Here is a 6,895-nt window from a genome sequence, read left to right as displayed (position 1 = left end):
GGGAAATGGGATTATCTGTTAAACTAGTGTGCTGCATAACTAGAAAGGCCCAGATGAGTGTTTGCTTGCATCACAGTGGGGGTTTGTTTTATTGTGCAGTTCTTGGGTGGAGTAACTCAGGGCCAGCGTAGGAAGTGCTGTGGTGCATGTGGAAGATTGTCTGTTCAGTCCCCACCATCTTCATTTGCAAGGATCTTGGGGTACAGGGCTGCAAATCAGATCTTTCAGTCTCTCTCAACCCCCCTCTCCTCCCGCCCCCCAAGTCTTTGGAGCATTGCTGCTTGCCCAAAGCGGAAACCTTCTGCAGAGAATGGCTTGCATGTCTAAGGTACCCAGGTTAAGGACTTCACAGTGGCCAAAGTGCAGCCACTGAAGGCCCATCTGATCTGGCATCCTGTTTGCTGCAGGGGCCAATGGGATACCCTGGGAAGCCCACCAGCTGGGCACGGGCGCCAGAGCAAGCATGCGGCAGGCTGTGCTTGCCAGCAAAGGGTGTTTGTCTCCAGGCCTAAATCATCCTTCTCCAGTGGATCTTGGAGTGCCGAGGTGGGCAATGGCTGGCTCCCACCATCTCTATCCAGCATGCTTGCTGGGGAAGATAGGTTCTACAGTCCAAGCCATCTGTTTGAAAGGCTGCTGTAGATCTATGGAGCTGTCTTGCCTCTCCATGCAAGAGAAATAACACCCATGGTATAATGGAGCCCCCAGGAAAATGTGTAGGCTAGGCTGCGGGATGCGCTCGGTTCAAAGCCGCTCCAGGGTTGAGCTTCCTTCTGCCTGTTCTACTTCCCCCTCCCTGTTCCCTGCCAGCTCTTGGCAGTCATAGAGGATTCTAGACATGGCATTTTGATGTCATGGGGAGGGGACACAGCATGTGGCCTGCAGAGGTGCTTCTGGTCTGTAAACTGGCAGGACACTGAGGTGGTGCCATCAAGTGGCAAACTATATCCAACACCCAGAATATTGGTCAAAGACCTGGTGGCTCCTGAAGGCTTTGGACAGATCCCAGTCCTCATTCTGAAGGAGGCTCTGCTTTCTGCAGGGGCTTGGGATGCTGTCCTGGTCCACCTCGCTGAATTTAACAGCCTGCCTGAGAGGTTCTCCACAGGGTTTCAGACAGAAGCCTTGCCTGGACCTACCTTCATCATCTGCATGCAGACCTCAAAATGAAGCCAAGTTCCAGCCCTTAAGGTTCTGAATAAAGGGCAAAGCTTAAACTCCACAGGTACCTACATGGGTCTTTCCCAGTTGTACCTGGAGATACCAGGAGTCGAACAGGTGCTGTGCCACTGAGTGCTTCCTGCTGTACTGCCCACATGCCTTATGAGGGCTCTGTGGCCTCTGCCTGGCTGCTGCTGGCATCAAGGGATGTGGGACCTGGGGCCCGGCTCCTCTCTCTTCATCCTTTCCCGATACCCTCTGCCCCACGGCCTCTCCTTCCTGAGCAGCTGGGGCCTCCCAAGAGACAACACTCTTTGCTCTGAGTTAGAAATGGCTGCTTTAGAAAGACTGTTAATAACAATTTACAGACAGTGTTAACGTGGCTGTTCTTCCTTCTGTTTGTGTCACAAGCTGGGGTGCCTCCCATTGCGCATTTGATGCCATGGACCTTTCCTGCAAAATGTTATTTATTGACCAAAGCAATTTCCAGAAGCAGAAACATCCAGAACAGATCTCTGAGAGTGCACAGAGCAGTTTGTTGAGCCCAGTCTTGGATTTAGTTCCAGGAACTCTCCTTATGAGGTCTGGGCCCTGTCCTTTCAGAGGGGCCTTCTGGAAACAGGCACGCCTCCTTTCTGTACACGTATCCTCTAACTGGGCTCCCAGTGTCATGTCCTGGGGCCAAGAGCCATATTTGCCCTGTCAGCCTCTGCCCCGCCGCCATTCCAAGTCCCTTCTGCTGACTGTCCATCTCAGTCATTCCCAGAGGCTTCCTCCAGGGGGTGCCTCCACTTCTCTCATCTCAGGATCCACATTCCAAGGCCCGCTCCTGATCCTGCTCTAAAGTCCAGCTGGAAGGCCTTAAGAACCCCGCCAAGAGCAACTGCCTGCCTCACTCCCAACAAGTCGGGTGCCATTTGCCACCGCAATCTTGAGGAGCAAATGGAGGCACTTTTGCACAGTTAGCATGCACAGTGGCTAAGTGGGGTGGCAGCAGAAGGAGTGACTTTGGGAATGGAGCAGCCAGTGTGGCCGGTCCAGTGGACCACCAGAGGGGGACTTTTCTACTCATGGGCACCCTGGCGTTCTGTGACAAATATTCACAAACAGAAGCTTCCATTTGATGGGCCCAGAGGTTTCCAGTTCAACAGAGTTCTTGGGCACCATCTGGAGATGTTTTGCCTGACACCTAGGACAGATATGGCATTTTCAAATGCTCATGATACTTCATCTTCTCAACAAGCTTATATAAGCAGCAGATCATTTGATGGAACTAGCCCCAAATCACAGGTGGCTTGGCTGAAATCCAGATGATGCCTTGCTCAGCTAGTGACTTTATAACAGACATTATTCCAGATGAGAATTTCATGACTCCTCATTCTGACTTTTTGTCACAACAGTTTTCATATGAACTTGCCTGAAATATATTTTAGGTTTTGGGCAGGACATACTACTTCCTTTTGCCTTATTTCTGACATAAGCCCATAATAAACAATTAAGAAATCAATTAGGTAAGTTTGAAAGGCAAGACATACAGAAAAAAATAAGATTTTTAAAACCGAAACATTTTGAATATGCAAACAAACCAGGAAGATATTCAGCAAACTGTTGTAAGAAAGAAACTAAAGGGAGAATGATAACAGTGGTGAAGAAAGGTATCAGAATTACTTACATGGAAAAAGAGATACATGAGCAGCCCTCACCCTTTTTTCAAATTAGCATAAAAAGACCCAATTATAGAAGATGGAATTGAGCAATATATAGAAGAAGCACACACTGAAAATTTTATGCCTGAACATAGAGAAATACTGAATGGCAGTACTGTTCAAGAAATATCACCAGCTATAAGAAAACTGAAGGAAGATAAAGCACCTGGTCCAGAGGGTTTCACAATGATGTTTAGAAGAAAAACTAATGACACTACTTCAGAAAGTAATGAATGAAATTTATACCGAGAAATCACTATCTCCATCATGGCGAGAACCTCATATTACACTGAAACATAAAGAAGGCAATAACCCTATTTTGCCACAGTCTTACAGACCAATTTCACTATTAAATGTATATTACAATATTTTACATCAATAATGTCAAAAATATTAAGAAAATGGATTGCAAAGAAATCTACATTTATGTTCTTAGATGCTGAAAAAACATTTGATAACGTGTCTTGGCCCTTTTTGTTGAGGACCCTTTTTGTTATTGTGGCCCAAGATTCATGAATTGGATTCAGGCAATTTACACAAAACAACCATGCAAAGATTTTAATAAATGGAGCTCTGACTAGTGGTTTTCAAATTGATAAAAGAACATGTCAGGGATATCTATTATGACCACTTCTATTTATCCCTATATTGGATGTTTTAGCCACAGAATTAAGACAAGATGCAAAAATCAAAAGCTTGAATGTAGATGGAGAAGAATACAAAATGAAAAGTATGCTGACAATATAGTACTGATGGGTCTAACTCCACGTCTATCAATGCAACATATAACAGATCAAATTGAAAAATTTGGCTCTTTCTCTAGTTATATAATTAACAAGAAAAAATAAAATTATTTTAAAATTTCTAACCATACAAGAAAAGAATATTTAAAAATGTTCAGGATGTGAAATAACTTCTAATCCAGTCTGTGAATAAATGTGACTGGACATAATAATACACTATTCCAAGACCATTATAAAATAATGTGGACAAAGAACAAAAAAGATCTTTAGATGGATTGAGTTAAAAATATCTTGGCTGGGAAGAATTTCTACTATGAAAATGAATGTCCTACCAAAGTTGAACTTTTTATTTCAGTCAATACCAATTTTCATACAAGAGAAACCCCACAGGAATGACAAAGAAAACTGAACACCTTTATTTAGAATAGGAAAAATCCAAGGATTAGATTTAAAGTACTACAAGATACAAAAGAAAGATGAAGTCTTGCATAATGCAATATCAGATGGTTTGGATTACTGATTGGATTAAACATCCTAATAAGGCTAGAGATAGCAGATCTAGAAGAAGGAATACATTACACCTGTGTGTCAAGGAATCAATTAAATAAAGATTCAACACAAAATCAAAATCATATAATTAGCAATGCTCTAAAAAAGAATTTGGAATGCTTTAAGAAGGGTTAGCTCTCCAATATCTTCTTTGATGTTTCCAATAAAAGCATATTGCGACAAACATTTAAGGAAAAACTGCTTTTATAACATACACAGATATGATGAATCAGCAAGAAAAAAACAAGTCTTGGCAAACATTAAAAGAGGTAGGAAAAAAGAGAGAATGGCTTCTATATTTCCAATTGGTCTCAAGAATGAAAAGGGAAATTCAACAAGGAAGAGGTAGTATAAGAGAACTGACAAAATTTGGAAAGTTGATTTGACAGCAGAAGGATAATTTACTAGGACAGATCTACTTGTTATTATTGCAATATGACAGAAAATGAACCAGTTAAAATATGCATGATAAGCTGGATACAGAATTTTGGGAAAGAAATATCTTTCTAAAAGTGGGAAATTTAATGGACAAAAGCAGCACAATTTACAGCTAGCCACACATTAAGAGAGAATTGGTATAAAATGTTCTTTTGTATTACCCCAAAAGATATTTTTAAAAATGCACAAGAACTACAATGGAAAGTGTTGGAAATGCAAAAAAAGTGGGACTTCTTACCATATGCGGTGGACATATAATACGGTTTAAAAGTTTTGGAAAGAAATGCATACAGAAGTACAAAAAAATTGAAAAACAACTTCCCAATGAATGCTAAGGACATGCTACTGAATATTGTGCCAGAAACTCTTCCAAGAAATATAGGAGAATTATTCAAATATATAATAAGAGGAACCAGAGTTAAAATTGCAACAGAATGGAAAACATAAGACAGTCCAGCTGGTGAAGATTGGAAAAACAAGCTAGCTGAATATGTGGTGATGGCAAAATTAACCAGCTATATAAATAGAAGACTGGTCCAAGATTTTAATGATAAATAGGAAGCTTACTATGCATATTTTACTTAATAAGAGAGACAAACAAATAAAGTTTAAGGAAGGGTGATTAAACTGATACGTCTTTTAATAAATCATAAAAAGAAAATACAGTCAATTAATTAATTGGAAAGCTTATCAATTTTTATTTTAAATGAAATCTGTGGATATTATTGCTTTCTGAAATGAGAAAGTGTGGAAGAGGAGAAGGGGAAATCGGGAAGTGGAGGAGGAGAGGAAGGGAGAGAGAAAAGAGGGAAATATATTGAATTCTAATTTGGTTTCTGGATATCCTGTTGGGTGAATCAAAGCATACTTGTTGTCCATGTTAAAGCATTTTTCTGTGTGAAATTATCTGTTTTCTGCTTGCTTATTAATCTAACTGACCATTATCTAAAACAAAGTATTATCATGTGAAATTGTTGTAAGTTAAGATGAAATAATGTCTATCACTGATTCTTCGTAGAATTTCTTTTAGCTTGTTTTGTAAGTGATTTTAGAATGTGGTCACTTGGTAACTTTTTTCTTTTGATGCTTGGGTTTCTCTTTCTGTTTCTTATTATTTACAAAAATAAAAATTTACATAATAACTTTTACCGAAAACATTTTCATTTTCAAAGTGGACTACTGACTGCAGTCTGAACACTGTTTTCATTTTTCACAATGCCACACACAGAGGGAGAGTTTAGGGCAGGGTCCTCAAACTTTTTAAACAGGGGGCCAGTTCACTGTCCCTCAGATGGTTGGGGGCCCAGACTATAGATTGAAAAAAATATGAACAAATTCATATGCACACTGCACATTAAAAATTAGTTAAAATAAAATTAATTAAAATAATTCAAAATTAATTAAAAGTTTAAAAAATAATTTTAAAATGTTTGCTCCGCTCACTTGGGCTGCAGCGGAAGCCCAAGATGAGGTGGGGAAGAGCATGTCCATATTCAAGGGACTACAATGTCCGCGATTGTGCTGGGGAGTGGGGAGGGGGAGGAGATGCACATGATCGCGCTCGTGCAGGGAAGGTGGGCGCAATTGCAGCCATCTCCCTCCCCAAGTATGACCCTGATCGCACCCATCTTCCCTGCACAAGCGCAACCATGATCGCGCCCAGCTCCCCACTGAGTACACCTGCACCAGCTCAAAGCTTTTGGACTCGCTCAGCGATAGTTTTCTCTGAGCGAGTCCAAAACCTTTGCAGCAGACCAGATAAATAGGCTTGGCGGGCTGGATCCAGCCCACGGGCCATAGTTTGAGGACCCAGTAGAAGTACAAATGGACATTGGGTGCACCTTTCTTGAAGTCTGAGCATAATTATTTTTTAGTACTGATAGTAAGTTGTTATATGCTAACCTCTGGGGATGTATGCTTTGTTCTTAGTTTGTTACTGTTGCTGGTTATTTGTGCCTTTTTTTAAAAGGAGTTTATGAATAATAACAATAAAATAGTGATGATGGTGATGCACAAATCAATAGATAGAACCTTCACTGGTTAAATCATGCAATGATTGGCACATGACCAGGCAGAGAAAAAGCCTCTTTGCTAGAAATCAGTGTGTGCATCCTTGAAATGTGGCTGACCATGACCAGGCCCTAGTACAGAGAAAGCCAGTTGGCTTGGCAGATAAGAGCCGCTCCAACAAGGGCAAGTCACAGCAACCCACCCCTTCCTCCTCCTCTTCTCTGGAATAGTGCCCGGAGCATCTTCTTTGGCATGCAAGCGGGAAAGATCAGTCCACCGCAACTTTTT

Source organism: Varanus komodoensis, unplaced genomic scaffold (assembly GCF_004798865.1).
Source record: "Varanus komodoensis strain SLA01 unplaced genomic scaffold, ASM479886v1 scaffold113, whole genome shotgun sequence".
Classification (NCBI taxonomy): domain Eukaryota; kingdom Metazoa; phylum Chordata; class Lepidosauria; order Squamata; family Varanidae; genus Varanus; species Varanus komodoensis.
This window is presented reverse-complemented; position numbering follows the sequence as displayed.